Here is a 25897-nt window from a genome sequence, read left to right on the forward strand (position 1 = left end):
GGGGGTTTTTTAATCACTGTCGTAACTGCTGCCCCTGTGTCAACCATAAATTCAATTTTTTCTCCATTTACCGTCCCCCAAATTTTTGGTGGCTCCCAGGGAGGCGTGATTTTTGATTCTCCTGGGCACCTTCAATAATCAAATTCAGCACCTTCCTCAATATAGTCATTACACTGAGGTGCCTGGACTTGTTGATCACTCTGCCACCCCCCGATTCTCTGGGGCCCATCAATGTGTCCATCCCTACCCCTTGCTTGTCCTCTTAAGTTTCCTCCTCTTCCCCGATAGCCTCTCATAGAGGGTAATCTTTTTCCCCTTGCTCTCCCAGCCTCCGGACAGTTCCGCTGGTAGTGTCCAGGATTTTGGCAGTACCAGCATACTGCATGTTCCCCTCTATACATTGTACCTAGCTGTCTTTCCCAACCATTTCTTACTTGGGGTCCCGGATTTATCACTGGCCCCATGACCTGTGGGACTATCTGTTGGGCCGCTAATTTAACCCCTATATGTTCTATAGCTCTCACCAATTTATCGGTTGTTTTGTCCACCTCCTTCTGGGACGCACTTTCTGACTTAGCATGCTCTGATTGACGATGTCGTTTGATTGCATGTGTCAGGTGTCTTTTCCACAAATCCTCTGACATTGTCTCTACTCCCACAATGTCCCTTAATTTTGCTTGAACCGTAGCAGGTAGTCCGTTTATTATCCCATTACGAAAGTGAGCCCTTCCTAAGGGGCTGTGGTCGGGTCTTTCTCCAGTCCCTGTTTCCCATAAGTCCCATGCTCGAGTGAAATACTCGTGTGCAGTCTCTCCTTCCTTTAGTTGAAGGGTTACCAAGGCATCCAAACTATAGGGTGTAGGAAATGTTTCTCTAAGTGCTTCCCAAAATTTATTCCGAAGTGGGTTAAATTCTATTTCATCCCCCAATTTACTGCTTCTTACAATTTTCTCTATTTGCTTCAGGGCCCCTTCTGTCTTTAATTTTATCATGATAGTTCTGACATCTGTGAGTGCTAATTGTTCTTGGCAGGTTTCTCGCTCAAAACAAGAAATCCATGGACTAGCCCCATTACTCAACGGAGGTAGTTTTTTCATTAAACTCTCTAAGTCCATTCGTGACCAGGGTACATATTTTTGAGTTCCCCGTCCCGTGATCAGTAATGGGCATTGATATCTCAATTTTGGGGATTTCTGCTCCTTCTTTACTCTTGTAATGCATTTATTTATCCCACCTTGTTCTGACTCTTCTTCGTCACTGTCACTGTCCCTATCAGCTTCCAATGTCTCAGGGTCAAAGGTATATTGGTCACGTTCATCTCTAAGATAATCTTTTCGGCCATAGTTTAGTTGTTTCACATCTTTCTCTTTTGTCCTAACTATGTCCAGGTAGGCATGTCTATTTTTCTCCCTCCCGAGTCTTTTCCTTCTACTTTCCTCCCATGGTGGATCGTATCTCGTTTCCTCTTCTGTACTACACTTTTCGTCCTTTACTCCTATTACCATTCCTTCAGCTTTAATTTCTCCTGACAGTGTTGTAGTTATCTTTTCCACTTCCTTCAATACACCTACCATTAAATCTTTTTGATCCTCACTGATCTGCCCCAGCACATTAATATCTCTGTTTAAGTTTTTAATGTTATCCTGAATTTTTTTCATGTTCCATTTCTGTATCTCTAACTCCTTTTCTATTTTCTTGGACTCCAGAGGGGTCTCTACATCTATTACTCCCCCTTCTATTTTTATTAAAGGGGCCTGTACCTCGTCTGATGTGTCCCTATTCCCGTGGTTCTTGTCACACCCCAGTGTCTCAATATCTGGATATAAGGGACGTGACTCCAGTATCCCATCTGGGGTGTCAGAGAGAGAGAGAGAGAGAGAGAGAGAGAGAGAGAGAGAGAGAGAGAGCATAGCGAGAGAAAGAGATAGAGAGGCAGATACACAGAGCACAAGAGATAGAGAGAGAAAATGCCTTGCACTGGCCCCACTGGGAGAAAAGTCTTCAGATTAACACTTTCGTTTCAAAGGTTTTAAAAGGTTCTCATCCTGTGATCACTGGTCTGGATCAGATTGGGTCTCCCACCACTGGGAACTATCACTCCTTCCTTCCCTCCCACCTCGAGTGAGCTACACGTCAGCCCACAATGTCTGCCCTGATCCCGCAATGGTGGGGGTGCGGGAAAAAGGGAGGGAGAGAGGATAAAACAGGATCCCATTTGATGCGGAGCTGGAATTGTGGGCACAAAATTAAAACCAAATTGTATTTCTCTGCCCTGCCCAACCTGGGGATTTCAGGGCAGCACCACCACAGATTGGGATTGGGAGGGGGAGTGGGTGAGAGAGGAGGGGGGGGAGAAGAGAGAGAGGGGGAGAGAAGAGAGAGGGGGGGAGAGAAGAGAGAGGGGGGAGGGTGAAAGGAGGGAGGGAGAGAGCAAACCCGGACACTTCATGGCTGGAAACTGGAAACAGGCACTTTTCCTTTCCCTTCTGTGTTTTGTTTCTTCCAGCTTATCTAAGCCTCTACGTTTTAAAATTTTTGTTTCCCTCACCTGTCAGGAACATCTCAGTGCCCCCGGGTAACCAACCCCTCTTCCTCCAGCGGTCTACACATTTTCGGAGCATTTTTTGTTTTTCCAATGCCGCATTACTGGTATTTCGCTCCTCTAATTCCTGATTAATTTCCTTAATAACTTGGTCAAAAGTCTTAGCAGGCAACTGTACAGCCATAGCTGCGGGACCGCTTTCTAATGCCTGTTTTAATTTAGGTTCTTGTCCGTTTAGGGGATCTATGTCAACGAAAATTGCTTTTAAAAATGTCTCCTTGCAAGCTGGATGACTAATATCTTTTAAAAGAACAGTCTCTAAGTCTTGTCCTCCAATTGACTTCAGACTGTCCTGTATACTCTGATTGCTCGTTTTCCACTCTCTGTTTTCCCAAAGGGGTCTGAAAGTTAAATTACAACTAGAAAACCAAATATTTGGGCTATACTTTTGTCCTGTTTCCCTGTACCAATCTATGAATTTACGTAACTTTATCTCCTTGGTGATGTTGGGAATACCCTCATTTAACTTATCAAAAGTATTTCGAATAAACTGGGTGTCTCTTAGGAGTTTGTCAACTTTTTCATTAATATCTCCTACCTGATCCGGACACAGCTGTCGCAGCCTTCTGTCGTCGTTCTTGTTCACCAGGCAGGCGTCCCTGAGTACTTTTTTTTGTTGTCTCAAGGTCTCTAGTGTCTGCTGTGGTATTCCACCACGGCGAATTGGGGAAATAAATTCTTAACTTCTCAAGTGTACAGACATTATCATACCTACCGGACATTTATAAGTCAGTCTCTCAGATACAATTGAGGCCAATAAGCCTGAACCTTTGTTTTCTTTCAAAGCCCAACCTTCACGTGGGAGATTTCTCCTCTTAATAACCAGTTTAGGGCAGAAAACTCAGGTCCTCAATTGTTTATAGACCACCTTCTCACTCTATTGGACTTTGCAACGACACAATAAAGACTTTTAAACTCTAGTAGTTTCTTGCGAAGCACTTAATAAATGTCATTCAAACACCTTAAGGACTTTTATCTTGTCTGTAATCACTTACGTGTTACAATCCTGGCATGCGACCTTCAATTGTGGTCGTCTAATTTGTCCGATCTCCAGTTCTTACTGACAATCATAAAGATTTTAAAAAAAAAAAAAAGAGAATTTTGTTAAAACAGGCTTCTCTGGACCTTTTTATCAGCCGGCTGAGATGATTGTCAGAAAAAACAGAAACCGTCGTCCAGTGTTCACTCACCCATCACGTCGGGGTCACCAAATTGTTAGGTCTGCTTTGTTCATGAATGAGTGAGACAAACACCAGGCTGAGTCGAAATCAGGGTTCTTTGTTCTTTATTACCGGATTGTAACACTTGCGACTAACAAAGTTAGCCGGAGAATGCATTCTGCCGTTATCAGCAAAATGGTGATTTTTTATACCCTTGGATACATGCTTAGAACATCATCATATCATTACTTGTCCAATGACTAAAACTGTTGCTATCCTTTCCCTGCTAGCTTCCTGCCTCTCAATCCATCAATGTCTCTCTTATCTTGTAAGTACAAGGATGCATTCTGTTACTCCTTAGTACTGGGTGACTCCTTCTCCGGTCCCATCTCATGATGTTTTACCTAACAGGAGTACAAGGACACCTCCCCTTCTTGTTACTGCCCTGTACAGGGTAACTCCCTACACATTCCCATCTCATGATGTTTTACCTTACATCTCCCAGTGAGATGCCGGATTTACAATTGACTACCTGCCAGATGCTAGATGTGGAATGGTCTGCCTGTAAGATGCTGAATCTGGTATCATCTTCCTGCCATTTGCTGGACATGGACTGCTCTGCTAACAGATGCCAGATGTGGAATTGTCCATCTGGAAGATGCTGGATGTGGAATGTTCCTCTGACACATTCCGGATTTGGAATGGTACATCTGCCAGATGGTCCTCATGTGAGAATGTGGATGTACAATATAATTCGTACCAGATGCAAGATGTGGAATTGTCCACCTGCAAGATATCGGAGGTATAATTGTCCACCTGCGAGACGCCAGATGTGGAATGTTCCACCTGCCAGATGCCGGAGGTGGAATGGTCCTTCTGTGATAATCCGGATGTGGAATGGACTTTGTACCAGATGCCGGACGTGTAATGGTACAGCGGCGAGATGCCGGATGTAGAATGATCTTCTGGACGGATGCCGGATGTGGAATGAAATTCGTGCCAGATGCCAGATGTGAAATGGTACAGCGGTGAGTTTACAGTGTGGGACTCACTCACCTAAAAAGGTTACACTGAGGAATTCACTAACATGACATTTTCAATCTCGAATTTAGCGAAATACAAGGTAACACTGTGAAACTCACCCACATAACAAGTTTACACGGTGGGAATCTCACATATAACAATGTCACACTGTCGCACACACTCCAAACCAATGTTACACCCTGATACTCACTAAGTAGAAAGGTTGACACTATGGAAATCACTTCGATAACAATGTCACACTTTCAAACTCACTCACAAAACAAATTTAAACTCTGGGAATCTCTCACATAATAAGGTGAATTTTTGGGACGCACATAATAAGGTCACACTGTGTAAATTACTCACAGAACAAATTTACACTGTGGGACTCACTAACATAAAGTTTACAATATGGGATTCCCTAAGTACCCAAAATTATACTGTGTAAATCTCTCACACGACAAGTTTACACTGTGGAACTCACTCACCTAAAAAAGTTGCACTGAGGAACTCACTTACATAACTTTTACAAGATCGAATTTAGCAAAATTACAAGGTTACACAGTGAAACTCAGACACATTACAAGTTTACATGGTGGGAATCACTCACATAATAAGGTCATACTCTCTAAATTACTCAAACAACGTTTACACTGTGGGACTAACTCACATGAAGTTTACAACATGGGATTCCCCAAGTGAACAAAATTATATGGTGCAACTCTCTCACACGACAAGTTTACACTGTGGAAATGACTCACATAACACGGTTACACTGTGGAACTCACTCGCATAACAAATTTATACTGTCAATCGCCGGATGTGGATTTGTTATCTGCCAAATGCCAGATGTGGAATGGTACAACTACCAGATACTGAATGTGGAGTGGTTGGCCTGCCAGATGCCAGATTTAGACTGGTCTGCCAGTGAGATGCCCGATTTAGAATTGACTACCTGCCAGATGCTAGATGTGGAATGGTTTGCCTGTAAGATGCTGAATCTGGTATCATCTTCCTGCCATTTGCTGGACATGGACTGCTCTGCCTAACAGATGCCAGATGTGGAATTGTCCATCTGGAAGATGCTGGATGTGGAATGTTCCTCTGACACATTCCGGATTTGGAAAGGTTCATCTGCCAGATGGTCCTCATGTGAGAATGTGGATGTACAATATAATTCGTGCCAGATGCTAGATGTGGAATTGTCCACCTGCAAGATGTCGGAGGTATAATTGTCCACCTGCGAGTAGCAAGATGTGGAATAGTCCTTCTGTGAGAATCCGGATGTGGAATGGACTTTGTACCAGATGCCGGACGTGTAATGGTACAGCGGCGAGATGCTGGATGTAGAATGATCTTCTGGACGGATGCCGGATCTGGAATGAAATTCGTGCCAGATGCCAGATGTGAAATGGTATGCTTGTCAGTTGCAGGATGTGGAATGGTCCTCTGCCAGATGCTGGATATGGAATGGTCTGCCTGGCTGATGCTGGAGTGGAATAGACCACCTGCCAGTTGCAGGATGGGAAATTGTTTGCTGCCGGATGCAAGATGTAGAATGGTTTTCTTTTCCCAGATGCAGGATGTGGAGTGGTCGGCCTGCCAGATGCCAGATGTGGCATTCTCCACCCACTTGATGCCAGATATTGACTAGTCTGCCTGATAGATGCCAGATGTGGACTGGTCTGCCAGTGAGATGTCGCATTTAGAATTGACTACCTGCCAGATGCTGGATGTGGAATGGTCTGCCTGTAAAATGCTGAATCTGGTATCATCTTCCTGCCATTTGCTGGAATTGGACTGCTCAGCCTAACAGATGATGGATGTGGAATTGTCCACCTGGAAGATGCTGGATGTGGAATGTTCGTCTGACACATTCCGAATGTGGAATGGTCTGCCTGCCAGATGCCAGATGTGGAATGGTCCACCTGTCAGATGCCGGAGGTGGAATGGTCCTTCTGTGAGAATCCGGATGTGGAATGGACTTCATGACAGATGCTGGATGTGAAATGGTACAGCGGCGATATGCCAGAGTAGAATGATCTTCTGGACAGATACCGGATGTGGAATGGAATTCGTGCCAGATGCCAGATGTGAAATGATACAACGGCGAGTTTACAGTGTGGGACTCACTCACCTAAAAAGGTTACACTGAGGAACTCACTAACAAAACATGTTCAATATCGAATTTAGCAAAATTACAAGGTAACACAGTGAAACTCACCCGCATAACAAGTTTACACTGTGGGAATCTCACACATAAAAATGTCACACAGTCAAACTCACTCTCTACCAATGTTACACTCTGAGGCCCACTAACTAGACAGGCTGACACTGTGGAATTCACTTCCATAACAATGTCACACTTTCAAACTCACTGACATTACAAGTTTACTCTGTGGGAATTTCTCACATAATAAGGTCAATTTGTGGGACTCACATAATAAGGTCACACTGTGAAAATTACTCACATAACAAATTTACACTGTGGGACTCACTAACATAAAGTTTACAATATGGGATGCCCTAAATACCCAAAATTATACTGTGGAACTCTCTCACATGACGTTTACACTGTGGAACTGACTCACATAACACGGTTACACTGTGGAACTCACTCACATAACAAATTTATACTGTCCATCGCCGGATGTGGATTTGTTTGCTGCCAAATGCCAGATGTGGAATGGTCTGCCAGTGAGATGCCGGATTTAGAATTGACTACCTGCCACATGCTAGATGTGGAATGGTCTGCCAGTAAGATGCTAAATCTGGTATCATCTTCCTGCCATTTGCTGGACATGGACTGCTCTGCCTAACAGATGCCAGATGTGGAATTGTCCATCTGGAAGATGCTGGATGTGGAATGTTCCTCTGACACATTCCGGATTTGGAATGGTACATCTGCCAGATGGTCCTCATGTGAGAATGTGGATTTACAATATAATTCGTCCCAAATGCTAGATGTGGAATTGTGCACCTGCAAGATGTCGGAGGTATAATTGTCCACCTGCGAGACGGCAGATGTGGAATGTTCCACCTGCCAGATACCGGAGGTGGAATGGTCCTTCTGTGAGAATCCGGATGTGCAATGGACTTTATACCAGATGCCGGACGTGTAATGGTACAGCGGCGAGATGCCGGATGTAGACTGATCTTCTGGACGGATGCCGGATGTGGAATGAAATTCGTGCCAGATGCCAGATGTGAAATGGTATGCTTGTCAGTTTCAGGATGTGGAATGGTCCTCTGATAGATGCTGGATATGGAATAGTCTGCCTGGCTGATGCTGGTGTGGAATAGACCACGTCCCAGTTGCAGGATGGGGAATGGTTTGCTGCCAGATGCCAGATATAGAATGTTTTTTTTTTCCCAGATGCAGCATGTGGAGTGGTCGGACTGCCTGATGCCAGATGTGGCATTGTCCACCCACTTGATCCCAGATATTGACTAGTCTGCCTGATAGATGCCAGATGTGGACTGGTCTGCCAGCGAGATGACGCATTTAGAATTGACTACCTGCCAGATGCTGGATGTGGAATGGTCTGCCTGTAAGATGCTGAATCTGGTATCATCTTCCTGCCATTTGCTGGAAATGGACTGCTCAGCCTAACAGATAATGGATGTGGAATTGTCCACCTGGAAGATGCTGGATGTGGAATGTTCCTCTGACACATTCCGCATGTGGAATGGTACATCTGCCAGATGACGGAGGTGGAATGTTCCTCATGTGAGGCTCTGGATGTACAATATAATTTGTGCCAGATGCCAGATGTGGATATGTATGCTTGCAAGATCCCGTAGTTTGAATTGTCGACCTGCAAACATACAAATGTGGAATGGTCTGCCTGCCAGATGCCAGATGTGGAATGGTCCACCTGTCAGATGCCGGAGGTGGAATGGTCCTTCTGTGAGAATCCGGATGTGGAATGGACTTCATGACAGATGCTGGATGTGTAATGGAACAGCGGCGAGATGCCAGAGTATAATGATCTTCTGGACAATATACCGGATGTGGAATGGAATTCGTGCCAGATGCCAGATTTGAAATGGTACAGCGATGAGTTTACAGTGTGGGACTCACTCACCTAAAAAGGTCACGCTGAGGAATTCACAAACATAACATTTTCAATACTGAATTTAGCGAAATTACAAGGTTACACTGTGAAACTCACCCACATAACAAGTTTACACGGTGGGAATCACACATATAACAATGTAACACTGTCGAACACACTCCATACCAATGTTACACTCTGATACTCACTAAGTAGAAAGGTTGACACTATGGAAATCACTTCGATAGCAATGTCACACTTTCAAACTCACTCACATAACAAGTTTACACTCTGGGAATCTCTCACATAATAAGGTGAATTTGTGGGATGCACATAATAAGGTCACACTGTGTAAATTACTCACAGAACAAGTTTACACAGTGGGACTCACTAACATATAGTTTGGAATATGGGTTACACTAAGTAAACAAAATTATACTGTGCAACTCTCTCATATGACAAGTTTACACCATGGAACTGACTCACATAACACGGTTACACTGTGGAACTCACTCACATAACAAATTTATACTTTTACTCGCCAGATGTGGATTTGTTTGCTGCCAAATGCCAGATGTGGAATGGTACTCCTGCCAGATACTAAATGTGGAGTGGTTGGCCTGCCAGATGCCAGATTTGGACTGGTCTGCCAGTGAGATGCCGGATTTAGCATTGATTACCTGCCACATGCTAGATATGGAATGGTCTGCCTGTAAGATGCTGAATCTGGTATCATCTTCCTGCCATTTGCTGGACATGGACTGCTCTGCCTAACAGATGCCAGATGTGGAATTGTCCATCTGGAAGATGCTGGATGTGGAATGTTCCTCTGACACATTCCGAATTTGGAATGGTACATCTGCCAGATGGTCCTCATGTGAGAATGTGGATGTACAATATAATTCGTGCCAGATGCTAGATGTGGAATTGTCCACCTGCAAGATATCGGAGGTATAATTGTCCACCTGCGAGACGCCAGATGTGGAATGTTCCACCTGCCAGATGCCGGAGGTAGAATGGTCCTTCTGTGAGAATCCGGATGTGGAATGGACTTTGTACCAGATGCCGGACGTGTAATGGTACAGCGGCGAGATGCCGGATGTAGAATGATCTTCTGGACGGATGCCGGATGTGGAATGAAATTCGTGCCAGATGCCAGATGTGAAATGGTATGCTTGTCAGTTGCATGATGTGGAATGGTCCTCTGCCAGATGCTGGATATGGAATGGTCTGCCTGACTGATGCTGGAGTGGAATAGACCATCTGCCAGTTGCAGGATGGGGAATGGTTTGCTGCCAGATGCCAGATGTAGAATGGTATTTTTTTCCCAGATGCAGGATGTGGAGTGGTCGGCCTGCCAGATGCCAGATGAGGCATTGTCCACCCACTTGATCCCAGATATTGACTAGTCTGCCTGATAGATGCCAGATGTGGACTGGTCTTCCAGCGAGATGCCGCATTTAGAATTGACTACCTGCCAGATGCTGGATGTGGAATGGTCTGCCTGTAAGATGCTGAATCTGGTATCATCTTCCTGCCATTTGCTGGAATTGGACTGCTGAGCCAAACAGATGATGGATGTGGAATTGTCCACCTGGAAGATGCTGATGTGGAATGTTCCTCTGACACATTCCGCATGTGGATTGGTACATCTACCAGATGCCGGAGGTGGAATGTTCCTCATGTGAGACTATGGATGTACAATATAATTCGTGCCAGATGCCAGATGTGGAATTGTATGCTTGCCAGATCCCGGAGGTGGAATTGTCCACCTGCAAAAGCCCAAATGTGGAATGGTCTGCCTGCCAGATGCCAGATGTGGAATGGTCCACCTGTCAGATGCCGGAGGTGGAATGGTCCTTCTGTGAGAATCCGGATGTGGAATGGACTTCATTACAGATGCTGGATGTGTAATGGTACAGCGGCGAGATGCCAGAATAGAATGATCTTCTGGACAGTTACCGGATGCGGAATGGAATTTGTGCCAGATGCCGGATGTGAAATGGTACAGCGGTGAATTTACAGTGTGGGACTCACTCACCTAAAAAGGTTGCACTGAGGAACTCACGAACATAACTTTTTCAATATCGCATTTAGTAAAATTACAGGGTTACACTGTGAAACTCAGACACATAACAAGTTTACATGGTGGGAATCACTCACAATAAGGTCACACTGTGTAAATGATTCACAAATGAAGTTAACACTGTTGGACTCACTTACATGAAGTTTACAATATGGGATTCCCTTAGTGAACAAAATTGGACTGTGAAACTCTCTAACATGACAAGTTTACACTGTGGAACTGACTCACATAACACGGTAACACTGTGTAATTCGCTCACTTTAAACGGTTACACTGTGGAACTCACCTAAAAAGGTTACACTGAGGAACTGACTAACATAACATTTTCAATATCGAATTTAGCAAAATTACAAGGTTACACTGTGAAACTCAGATACATAACAGGTTTACATGGTGGGAATCTCTCACACAACAAGGTCAAATTTTGGGACTCACATAATAAGGTCACACTGTGTAAATGACTCCCATAACAAGTTTACATTGTGGGAGTCACTCACCTAAAAAGGTTACACTGAGGAACTCATTAACATCACATTTTCAATATCGAATTTAGCGAAATTAAAAGGTAACACTGTGAAACTCAGACACATAACAAGTTTACATGGTGGGACTCTCACACATAACAATGTCACACTTTCAAACTCACTGACATTACAAGTTTACTCTGTGGGAATTTCTCACATAAAAAGGTCAATTTGTGGGACTCACATAATAAGGTCACATTGTGAAAATTACTCAGAACAAATTTACACTGTGGGACTCACTAACATAAAGTTTACAATATGGGATGCCCTAAGTACCCAAAATTATACTGTGGAACTCTCCAAAATAACACGGTTACACTGTGGAACACACTCACCTAAACATGTTTCATTGAGGAACTCACTAACATAACATGTTCCATATCGAATTTAGCAAAATTACAAGGTTAGACTGTGAAACTAACCCACATAACAAATTTACACTGTGGGAATCTCACACATAACAATGTCACACAGTCAAACTCACTCTCTCCAATGGTACACTCTGAGGCTCACTAACTAGACAGGTTGACACTGTGGAATTCACTTCCATAACAACGTCACACTTTCAAACTCTCTCATATAACAAGGTCAAACGGTGGGACTCACTCACATTACAAGGTCACACTGTGTAAATTACATAACAAGTTTACACTGTGGGACACACTAACATATAGTTTCGAATATGGGTTTCACAAAGTAAACAAAATTATACTGTGCATTTCTCTTACATGACGTTTACACTGTGGAAATGACTCACATAACACGGTTACACTGTGGAACTCACTCACCTAAAAAAGTTGCACTGAGGAACTCATTAACATCACATTTTCAATATCGAATTTTGCAAAATTACAAGGTTACACTGTGAAACTCATACAAATAACAAGTTTACATGGTGGGAATCACTCACATAATAAGGTCACACTGTGTAAATTACTCACACAACAAGTTTACTCTGTGGGACACACTAACATATAGTTTGGAATATGGGTTACACTCAGTAAACAAAATTATACTGTGCAACTCTCTCATATGACAAGTTTACACTGTGGAACTGACTCACATAACAAATTTATACTGTCCATCGCCGGATGTGGATTTGTTTGCAGCCAAATGCCAGATGTGGAATTGTACTCCTACCAGATTCTGAATGTGGAGTGGTCGGACTGCCTGATGCCAGATGTGGCATTGTCCACCCACTTGATGCCAAATATTCACTAGTCTGCCTGATAGATGCCAGATGTGGACTGGTCTGCCAGCGAGATGCCGCATTTAGAATTGACTCCCTGCCAGATGCTGGATGTGGAATGGTCTGCCTGTAAGATGCTGAATCTGGTATCATCTTCCTGCCATTTGCTGGAATTGGACTGCTCAGCCTAACAGATGATGGATGTGGAATTGTCCACCTGGAAGATGCTGATGTGGAATGTTCCTCTGACACATTCCGCATGTGGAATGGTACATCTGCCAGATGACGGAGGTGGAATGTTCCTCATGTGAGGCTCTGGATGTACAATATAATTTGTGCCAGATGCCAGATGTGGAATTGTATGCTTGCCAGATCCCAGAGTTGGAATTGTCCACCTTCAAACACCCAAATGTGGAATGGTCTGCCTGCCAGATGCCAGATGTGGAATGGTCCACCTGCCAGATGCCAGAGGTGGAACGGTCCTTCTGTGAGAATCTGGATGTGGAATGGACTTCATGACAGATGCTGGATGTGTAATGGTACAGCGGCGAGATGCCAGAGTAGAATGATCTTCTGGACAATATACCGGATGTGGAATTGAATTCGTGCCAGATGCCAGATTTGAAATGGTACAGCGGTGAGTTTACAGTGTGGGACTCACTCACCTAAAAAGGTCACGCTGAGGAATTCACTAACATAACATTTTCAATCTCGAATTTAGCGAAATACAAGGTAACACTGTGAAACTCACCCACATAACAAGTTTACACGGTGGGAATCTCACATATAACAATGTCACACTGTCGAACACACTCCATACCAATGTTACACTCTGATACTCACTAAGTAGAAAGGTTGACACAATGGAAATCACTTCGATAACAATGTCACACTTTCAAACTCACTCACATAACAAGTTTACACTCTGGGAATCTCTCACATAATAAGGTGAATTTGTGGGATGCACATAATAAGGTCACACTGTGTAAATTACTCACAGAACATATTTACACTGTGGGACTCACTAACATCAAGTTTACAATATGGGATTCCCTAAGTACCCAAAATTATACTGTGCAAATCTCTCACATGACAAGTTTACACTGTGGAACTCACTCACATAACAAGTTTACACTGTGGAACTCACTCACCTAAAAAAGTTGCACTGAGGAACTCACTAATATAACTTTTTCATTTTCGAATTTAGCAAAATTACAAGGTTACACTGTGAAACTCAGGCACATAACCAGTTTACATGGAGGGAATCACTAACACAACAAGGTCAAATTTTGGGACTCACATAATACGGTCACACTGTGTAAGTTACTCCCAGAACAAGTTTACACCATGGGACTTACTCACCTAAAAAGATTACACTGAGGAACTCATTAACATCACATTTTCAAAATCGAATTTAGCGAAATTATGAGGTAACACTGTGAAACTCAGACACATAACAAGTTTACACGGTGGGACTCTCACACATAACAATGTCACACTGTGAAACTCACTCTATACCAATGTTATACTCTGAGGCCCACTAACTAGACAGGTTGACACTGTGGAATTCACTTCCATAACAATGTCACACTTTCAAACTCACTGACATTACAAGTTTACTCTGTGGGAATTTCTCACATAATAAGGACAACTTGTGGGACTAACATAATAAGGTCACACTGTGAAAATTACTCACATAACAAATTTACACTGTGGGACTCACTAACATAAAGTTTACAATATGGGATGCCCTAAATACCCAAAATTATACTGTGGAACTCTCCAAAATAACACGGTTACACTGTGGAACACACACACCTGAACATGTTTCATTGAGGAACTCACTAACATAACATGTTCAATATCGAATTTAGCAAAATTACAAGGAAACACTGTGAAACACACCCACATAAGAAGTTTACACTGTGGGAATCTCACACTTAACAATGTCACACAGTCAAACTCACTCTCTACCAATGTTACACTCTGAGGCTCACTAACTAGACAGGTTGACACTGTGGAATTCACTTCCATAACAACGTCACACTTTCAAACTCTCTCATATAACAAGGTCAAACAGTGGGACTCACTCACATAACAAGGTCACACTGTGTAAATTACATAACACGGTTACACTGTGGAACTCACTCACCTAAAAAAGTTGCACTGAGGAACTCACGAACAAACAATATCGAATTTAGCAAAATTACAAGGTTACACAGTTAAACTCAGACACATTACAAGTTTACATGGTGGGAATCACTCACATAATAAGGTCACACTGTCTAAATTACTAACACAACAAGTTTACTCTGTGGGATACACTAACATATAGTTTGGAATATGGGTTACACTAAGTAAACAAAATTATACTGTGCAACTCTCTCATATGACAAGTTTACACCGTGGAACTGACTCACATAACACGGTTACACTGGGGAACTCACTCACATAACAAATTTATACTGTCAATCGCCAGATGTGGATTTGTTTGCTGCCAAATGCCAGATGTGGAATGGTACTCCTGCCAGATACTAAATGTGGAATGGTTGGCCTGCCAGATGCCAGATTTGGACTGGTCTGCCAGTGAGATGCCGGATTTAGCATTGACTACCTGCCAGATGCTAGATATGGAATGGTCTGCCTGTAAGATGCTGAATCTGGTATCATCTTCCTGCCATTTGCTGGACATGAACTGCTCTGCCTAACAGATGCCAGATGTGGAATTGTCCATCTGGAAGATGCTGGATGTGGAATGTTCCTCTGACACATTCTGGATTTGGAATGGTACATCTGCCAGATGGTCCTCATGTGAGAATGTGGATGTACAATATAATTCGTGCCAGATGCTAGATGTGGAATTGCCCACCTGCAAGATATCGGAGGTATAATTGTCCACCTGCGAGACTCCAGATGTGGAATGTTCCACCTGCCAGATGCCGGAGGTAGAATGGTCCTTCTGTGAGAATCCGGATGTGGAATGGAATTTGTACCAGATGCCGGACGTGTAATGGTACAGCGGCGAGATGCCGGATGTAGAATGATCTTCTGGACGGATGCCGGATGTGGAATGAAATTCGTGCCAGATGCCAGATGTGAAATGGTATGCTTGTCAGTTGCAGGATGTGGAATGGTCCTCTGCCAGATGCTGGATATGGAATGGTCTTCCTGGCTGATGCTGGAGTGGAATAGACCATCTGCCAGTTGCAGGATGGGTAATGGTTTGCTGCCAGATGCCAGATGTAGAATGGTATTTTTTTCCCAGATGCAGGATGTGGAGTGGTCGGCCTGCCAGATGCCAGATGAGGCATTGTCCACCCACTTGATCCCAGATATTGACTAGTCTGCCTGATAGATGCCAGATGTGGACTGGTCTTCCAGCGAGATGCCGCATTTAGAATTGACTACCTGCCAGATGCTGGATGTGGAATGGTCTGCCTGTAAGATGCTGAATCTGGTATCATCTTCCTGCCATTTGCTGGAATTGGACTGCTCAGCCTAACAGATAATGGATGTGGAATTGTCCACCTGGAAGATGCTGGATGTGGAATGTTCCTCTGACACATTCCGCATGTGGAATGGTACATCTGCTAGATGACGGAGGTGGAATGTTCCTCATGTGAGGCTCTGGATGTACAATATAATTTGTGCCAGATGCCAGATGTGGATATGTATGCTTGCAAGATCCCGGAGTTGGAATTGTCCACCTGCAAACACACAAATGTGGAATGGTCTGCCTGCCAGATGCCAGATGTGGAAATGGTCCACCTGCCAGATGCCGGAGGTGGAATGGTCCTTCTGTGAGAATCCGGATGTGGAATGGACTTCATGACAGATGCTGGATGTGTAATGGAACAGCGGCGAGATGCCAAAGTATAATGATCTTCTGGACAATATACCGGATGTGGAATGGAATGCGTGCCAGATGCCAGATTTGAAATGGTACAGCGGTGAGTTTACAGTGTGGGACTCACTCACCTAAAAAGGTCACTCTGAGGAATTCACTAACATAACATTTTCAATACTGAATTTAGCGAAATTACAAGGTTACACTGTGAAACTCACCCACATAACAAGTTTACACGGTGGGAATCTCACATATAACAATGTAACACTGTCGAACAGACTCCATACCAATGTTACACTCTGATACTCACGAAGTAGAAAGGTTGACACTATGGAAATCACTTCGATAACAATGTCACACTTTCAAACTCACTCACATAACAAGTTTACACTCTGGGAATCTCTCACATAATAAGGTGAATTTGTGGGATGCACATAATAAGGTCACACTGTGTAAATTACTCACAGAACAAATTTACACAGTGGGACTCACTAACATAAAGTTTACAATATGGGATTCCCTAAGTACCCAAAATTATACTGTGCAAATCTCTCACAAGTTTACACTGTGGAACTCACTCACATAACAAGTTTACACTGTGGAACTCACTCACCTAAAAAAGTTGCACTGAGGAACTCACTAATATAACTTTTTCAATTTCGAATTTAGCAAAATTACATGGTTACACTGTGAAACTCAGGCACATAACCAGTTTACATGGTGGGACTCTCACACATAACAATGTCACACAGTCAAACTCACTCTATACCAATGTGAAACTCTGAGGCCCACTAACTAGACAGGTTGACACTGTGGAATTCACTTCCATAACAATGTCACACTTTCAAACTCACTGACATTACAAGTTTACTCTGTGGGAATTTCTCACATAATAAGGACAACTTGTGGGACTAACATAATAAGGTCACACTGTGAAAATTACTCACATAACAAATTTACACTGTGGGACTCACTAACATAAAGTTTACAATATGGGATGCCCTAAATACCCAAAATTATACTGTGGAACTCTCCAAAATAACACGGTTACACTGTGGAACACACTCACCTAAACATGGACTGCTCTGCCTAACAGATGCCAGATGTGGAATTGTCCATCTGGAAGATGCTGGATGTGGAATGTTCCTCTGACACATTCCGGATTTGGAATGGTACATCTGCCAGATGGTCCTCATGTGAGAATGTGGATGTACAATATAATTCGTGCCAGATGCTAGATGTGGAATTGTCCACCTGCAAGATATCGGAGGTATAATTGTCCACCTGCGAGACGCCAGATGTGGAATGTTCCACCTGCCAGATGCCGGAGGTAGAATGGTCCTTCTGTGAGAATCCGGATGTGGAATGGACTTTGTACCAGATGCCGGACGTGTAATGGTACAGCGGCGAGATGCCGGATGTAGAATGATCTTCTGGACGGATGCCGGATGTGGAATGAAATTCGTGCCAGATGCCAAATGTGAAATGGTATGCTTGTCAGTTGCAGGATGTGGAATGGTCCTCTGCCAGATGCTGGATATGGAATGGTCTGCCTGACTGATGCTGGAGGGGAATAGACATCTGCCAGTTGCAGGATGGGGAATGGTTTCCTGCCAGATGCCAGATGTAGAATGGTATTTTTTTCTACCAGATGCAGGATGTGGAGTGGTCGGCCTGCCAGATGCCAGATGTGGCATTGTCCACCCACTTGATGCCAGATATTGACTAGTCTGCCTGATAGATGCCAGATGTGGACTGGTCTGCCAGCGAGATGCCGCATTTAGAATTGACTACCTGCCAGGTGCTGGATGTGGAATGGTCTGCCTGTAAGATGCTGAATCTGGTATCATCTTCCTGCCATTTGCTGGAATTGGACTGCTCAGCCTAACAGATGATGGATGTGGAATTGTCCACCTGGAAGATGCTGGATGTCGAATGTTCCTCTGACACATTCCGGATGTGGAATGGTCTGCCTGCCAGATGCCGGAGGTGGAATGGTACACCTGCCAAATGCCAGATGTGGAATGGTCCACCTGCCAGATGCCGGAGGTGGAATGGTCCTTCTGTGAGAATCCGGATGTGGAATGGACTTCCTGACAGATGCTGGATGTGTAATGGTACAGCGGCGAGATGCCAGGGTAGAATGATCTTCAGGACAGATACCAGATGTTGAATGGAATTCGTGCCAGATGCCAGATGTGAAAGTGTACAGCGGCGAGTTTACAGTGTGGGACTCACTCACCTAAAAATGTTACACTGAGGAATTCACTAACATAACATTTTCAATGTCGAATTTAGGTAACACTGTGAAACACTGTGAAACTCAACCACATAACAAGTTTACACGGTGAGAATCTCACATATAACAATGTCACACTGTCGAACACACTCTATACCAATGTTACACTCTGAGGCCCATTAACTAGACAGGTTGACACTGTGGAATTCACTTCCATAACAATGTCACACTTTCAAACTCATTGACATTACAAGGTCAAATGGTGAGACTCACTCACACTGTGGAACACACTCACCTAAAAAAAGTTGCACTGAGGAACTCACCAACAAACAATATCGAATTTAGCAAAATTACAAGGTTACACAGTGAAACTCAGACACATAACAAGTTTACATGGTGGGAATCACTCACATAACAAGGTCACACTGTGTAATTGACTCACACAACAAGTTTACACTGTGGGACTAACTCACATGAAGTTTACAATATGGGATTCCACAAGTGAACAAAATTATACGGTGCAACTCTCTCACACGACAAGTTTACACTGTGGAAATAACTCACATAACATGGTTACACTGTGGGAATCTCTCACCTAAAAAGTTTACACTGAGGAACTCATTAAAATCACATTTTGAATATCGAATTTAGCGAAATTAAAAGGTAACTCTGTGAAACTCAGACACATAACAAGTTTACACGGTGGGACTCTCACACATAACAATGTCACACTGTCAAACTCACTCTATACCAATGTTACACTCTGAGGCTCACTAACTAGACAGGTTGACACTGTGGAATTCACTTCCATAACAATGTCACACTTTCAAACTCACTGACATTACAAGGTCAAATGGTGAGACTCACTCACACTGTGGAACACACTCACCTAAAAAAGTTGCACTGAGGAACTCACTAACATAACATTTTCAATACTGAATTTAGCGAAATTACAAGGTTACACTGTGAAACTCACCCACATAAAAAATTTACACCTTGGGAATCTCACACATAAAATGTCACACTGTCGAACGCACTCCATACCAATATTACACCCTGAGACTCACTAAGTAGAAAGGTTGACACTATGGAAATCACTTCGATAACCATGTCACACTTTCAAACTCACTCACATAACAAATTTACACAGTGGGACTCACTAACATAAAGTTTACAATATGGGATTCCCTCAGTAGCCAAAATTATACTGTGCAACTCTCTCACATGACAAGTTTACACTGTGGAACACACTCACCTAAAAAAGTTGCACTGAGGAACTCACTAACATAACTTTTTCAATGTCGAATTTAGCAAAATTACAAGGTTAGACTGTGAAACTCAGACACATAACAAGTTTACATGGTGGGAATCAATCACATGACAAGGTCACACTATGTAAATTACTCACAGAAGTTTACACTGTGGGACACACTAACATATAGTTTGGAATATGGGTTACACTAAGTAAACAAAATTATACTGTGCAACTCTCTCATATGACAAGTTTACACCATGGAACTGACTCACATAACACGGTTACACTGTGGAACTCACTCACATAACAAATTTATACTTTTACTCGCCAGATGTGGATTTGTTTGCTGCCAAATGCCAGATGTGGAATGGTACTCCTGCCAGATACTAAATGTGGAGTGGTTGGCCTGCCAGATGCCAGATTTGGACTGGTCTGCCAGTGAGATGCGGATTTAAAATTGACTACCTGCCAGATGCTAGATGTGGAATGGTCTGCAAGTAAGATGCTGAATCTGGTATCATCTTCCTGCCATTTGCTGGACATGGACAGCTCTGCCTAACAGATGCCAGATGTGGAATTGTCCATCTGGAAGATGCTGGATGTGGAATGTTCCTCTGGCACATTCTGGATTTGGAATGGTACATCTATCAGGTGGTCCTCATGTGAGAATGTGGTTGTACAATATAATTCGTGCCAGATGCTAGATGTGGAATTGTCCACCTGCAAGATGTCGGAGGTATAATTGTCCACCTGCGAGTCGCCAGATGTGGAATGTTCCACCTGCCAGATGCGGGAGGTGGAATGGTCCTTCTGTGAGAATCTGGATGTGGAATGGACTTTGTACCAGATGCCGGACGTGTAATGGTACAGCGGCGAGATGCCGGATGTAGAATGATCTTCTGGACGGATGCCTGAGCTGGAATGAAATTCGTTCCAGATGCCAAATGTGAAATGGTATGCTTGTCAGTTGCAGGATGTGGAATGGTCCTCTGCCAGATGCTGGATATGGAATGGTCTGCCTGGCTGATGCTGGAGTGGAATAGACCACCTGCCAGTTGCAGGATGGGGAATGGTTTGCTGCCAGATGCCAGATGTAGAATGTTTTTTTTTCCCAGATGCAGGATGTGGAGTGGTCGGCCTGCCAGATGCCAGATGTGGCATTGTCAACCCACTTGATGCCAGATATTGACTAGTCTGCCTGATAGATGCCATATGTGGACTGGTCTGCCAGCGAGTTGCCGCATTTAGATTTGACTACCTGCCAGATGCTGGATTTGGAATGGTCTGCCTGTAAGATGCTGAATCTGGTATCATCTTCCTGCCATTTTCTGGAATTGGACTGCTCAGCCTAACAGATGAGGGATGTGGAATTGTTCACCTGGAAGATGCTGGATGTGGAATGTTCCTCTGACACGTTCCGGATGTGGAACGGCAAATCTGCCAGATGCCGGAGGTGGAATGTTCCTCATGTGAGACTCTGGATGTAAAATATAATTCGTGCCAGATGCCAGATGTGGAATTGTATGCTTGCCAGATCCCGGAGGTGGAATTGTCCACCTGCAAAAGCCCAAATGTGGAATGGTCTGCCTGCCAGATGGCAGATGTGGAATGGTCCACCTGCCAGATGCCAGATGTGGAATGGTCCACCTGCCAGATGCCGAAGGTGGAATGGTCCTTCTGTGAGAATCCGGATGTGGAATGGACTTCATGACAGATGCCGGACGTGTAATGGTACAGCGGCGAGATTCCAGATGTAGAATAATCTTCTGGACGGATGCCGGATGTGGAATGAAATTCGTGCCAGATGTCAGATGTGAAATGGTATGCTTGTCAGTTGCAGGATGTGGAATGGTCCTCTGCCAGATGCTGGATATGGAATGGTCTGCCTGGCTGATGCTGGAGTGGAATAGACCACCTGCCAGTTGCAGGATGGGGAATGGTTTGCTGCCAGATGCTAGATGTAGAATGTTTTTTTTTCCCAGATGCAGGATGTGGAGTGGTCGGCCTGCCAGATGCCAGATGTGGCATTGTCCACCCACTTGATGCCAGATATTGACTAGTCTGCCTGATAGATGCCAGATGTGGACTGGTCTGCCAGCGAGATGCCGCATTTAGATTTGACTACCTGCCAGATGCTGGATTTGGAATGGTCTGCCTGTAAGATGCTGAATCTGGTATCATCTTCCTGCCATTTTCTGGAATTGGACTGCTCAGCCTAACAGATGAGGGATGTGGAATTGTTCACCTGGAAGATGCTGGATGTGGAATGTTCCTCTGACACGTTCCGGATGTGGAATGGCAAATCTGCCAGATGCCGGAGGTGGAATGTTCCTCATGTGAGACTCTGGATGTAAAATATAATTCGTGCAAGATGCCAGATGTGGAGTTGTATGCTTGCCAGATCCCGGAGGTGGAATTGTCCACCTGCAAAAGCCCAAATGTGGAATGGTCTGCCTGCCAGATGGCAGATGTGGAATGGTCCACCTGCCAGATGCCAGATGTGGAATGGTCCACCTGCCAGATGCCGAAGGTGGAATGGTCCTTCTGTGAGAATCCGGATGTGGAATGGACTTCATGACAGATGCCGGACGTGTAATGGTACAGCGGCGAGATTCCAGATGTAGAATAATCTTCTGGACGGATGCCGGATGTGGAATGAAATTCGTGCCAGATGCCAGATGTGAAATGGTATGCTTGTCAGTTGCAGGATGTGGAATGGTCCTCTGCCAGATGCTGGATATGGAATGGTCTTCCTGGCTGATGCTGGAGTGGAATAGACCATCTGCCAGTTGCAGGATGGGTAATGGTTTGCTGCCAGATGCCAGATGTAGAATGGTATGCTTGCCAGATCCCGGAGGTGGAATTGTCCACCTGCAAAAGCCCAAATGTGGAATGGTCCACCTGCCAGATGCCAGATGTGGAATGGTCCACCTGCCAGATGCCGAAGGTAGAATGGTCCTTCTGTGAGAATCTGGATGTGGAATGGACTTCATGACAGATGCCGGACGTGTAATGGTACAGCAGCGAGATGCCGGATGTAGAATAATCTTCTGGACGGATGCCGGATGTGGAATGAAATTCGTGCCAGATGCCAGATGTGAAATGGTATGCTTGTCAGTTGCAGGATGTGGAATGGTCCTCTGCCAGATGGTGAATATGTAATGGTCTGCCTCGCTGATGCTGGAGTGGAATAGACCACCTGCCAGTTGCAGATGGGGAATGGTTTGCTGCCAGATGCCAGATGTAGAATGTTTTTTTTTTTACGAGATGCAGGATGTGGAGTGGTCGGCCTGCCAGATGCCAGATGTGGCATTGTCCACCCTCTTGATGCCAGATATTGACTAGTCTGCCTGATAGATGCCAGATGTGGACTGGTTTGCCAGCGAGATGTCGCATTTAGAATTGACTACCTGCCAGATGCTGGATGTGGAATGGTCTGCCTGTAAGATGCTGAATCTAATATCATCTTCCTGCCATTTGCTGGAATTGGACTGCTGAGCCAAACAGATGATGGATGTGGAAATGTCCACCTGGAAGATGCTTGATGTGGAATGTTCCTCTGACACATTCCGGATGTGGAATAGTACATCTACCAGATGCCGGAGGTGGAATGTTCCTCATGTGAGACTATGGATGTACAATATAATTCGTGCCAGATGACAGATGTGGAATTGTATGCTTGCTAGATCCTGGAGGTGGAATTGTCCACCTGCAAAAGCCCAAATGTGGAATGGTCTGCCTGCCAGATGCCAGATGTGGAATGGTCCACCTGTCAGATGCCGGACGTGGAATCGTCCTTCTGTGAGAATCCGGATGTGGAATGGACTTCATGACAGATGCTGGATGTGTAATGGTACAGCGGCGAGATGCCAGAGTAGAATGATCTTCTGGACAGTTACCGGATGTGGAATGGAATTCGTGCCAGATGCTGGATGTGAAATGGTACAGCGGTGAATTTACAGTGTGGGACTCACTCACCTAAAAAGGTTGCACTGAGGAACTCACGAACATAACTTTTTCAATATCGCATTTAGTAAAATTACAGGGTTACACTGTGAAACTCAGACACATAACAAGTTTACATGGTGGGAATCACTCACAATAAGGTCACACTGTGTAAATGATTCACAAATCAAGTTAACACTGTGGGACTCACTTACATGAAGTTTACAATATGGGATTCCCTAAGTGAACAAAATTGGACTGTGAAACTCTCTAACATAACAAGTTTACACTGTGGAACTGACTCACATAACACGGTAACACTGTGTAATTCGCTCACTTTAAACGGTTACACTGTGGAACTCACCTAAAAAGGTTACACTGAGGAACTGACTAACATAACATTTTCAATATCGAATTTAGCAAAATTACAAGGTTACACTGTGAAACTCAGATACATAACAGGTTTACATGGTGGGAATCTCTCACACAACAAGGTCAAATTTTGGGACTCACATAATAAGGTCACACTGTGTAAATGACTCCCATAACAAGTTTACATTGTGGGAGTCACTCACCTAAAAAGGTTACACTGAGGAACTCATTAACATCACATTTTCAATATCGAATTTAGCGAAATTAAAAGGTAACACTGTGAAACTCAGACACATAACAAGTTTACATGGTGGGACTCTCACACATAACAATGTCACAGTTTCAAACTCACTGACATTACAAGTTTACTCTGTGGGAATTTCTCACATAAAAAGGTCAATTTGTGGGACTCACATAATAAGGTCACATTGTGAAAATTACTCACAGAACAAATTTACACTGTGGGACTCACTAACATAAAGTTTACAATATGGGATGCCCTAAGTACCCAAAATTATACTGTGGAACTCTCCAAAATAACACGGTTACACTGTGGAACACACTCACCTAAACATGTTTCATTGAGGAACTCACTAATATAACATGTTCCATATTGAATTTAGCAAAATTACAAGGTTAGAATGTGAAACTCACCCACATAACAAATTTACACTGTGGGAATCTCACACATAACAATGTCACACAGTCAAACTCACTCTCTCCAATGGTACACTCTGAGGCTCACTAACTAGACAGGTTGACACTGTGGAATTCACTTCCATAACAACGTCACACTTTCAAACTCTCTCATATAACAAGGTCAAACGGTGGGACTCACTCACATAATAAGGTCACACTGTCTAAATTACTCACACAAGTTTACACTGTGGGACACACTAACATATAGTTTAGAATATGGGTTTCACAAAGTAAACAAAATTATACTGTGCATTTCTCTTACATGACATTTACACTGTGGAAATGACTCACATAACACGGTTACACTGTGGAACTCACTCACCTAAAAAAGTTGCACTGAGGAACTCATTAACATCACATTTTCAATATCGAATTTTGCAAAATTACAAGGTTACACTGTGGGACTCACTCACATGAAGTTTACAATATGGGATTCACTAAGTGAACAAAGTTATACTGTGGGAAGTTACATGGTGGGAATCACTCACATAATAAGGTCACACTGTGTAAATGACTCACACAACAAGTTTACTCTGTGGGACACAGTAACATATAGTTTGGAATATGTGTTACACTAAGTAAACAAAATTATACTGTGCAACCCTCTCATATGAAAAGTTTACACTGTGGAACTGACTCACATAACACGGTTACACTGGGGAACTCACTCACATAACAAATTTATACTGTCCATCGCCAGATGTGGATTTGTTTGCTGCCAAATGCCAGATGTGGAATGGTACTCCTGCCAGATACTAAATGTGGAGTGGTTGGCCTGCCAGGTACCAGATTTGGACTGGTCTCCCAGTGAGATGCCGGATTTACAATTGACTACCTGCCAGATGCTAGATGTGGAATGGTCTGCCTGTAAGATGCTGAATCTGGTATCATCTTCCTG

This window comes from Narcine bancroftii, unplaced genomic scaffold, assembly GCF_036971445.1.
Source record: "Narcine bancroftii isolate sNarBan1 unplaced genomic scaffold, sNarBan1.hap1 Scaffold_163, whole genome shotgun sequence".
NCBI classification, from domain to species: Eukaryota; Metazoa; Chordata; class Chondrichthyes; order Torpediniformes; family Narcinidae; genus Narcine; species Narcine bancroftii.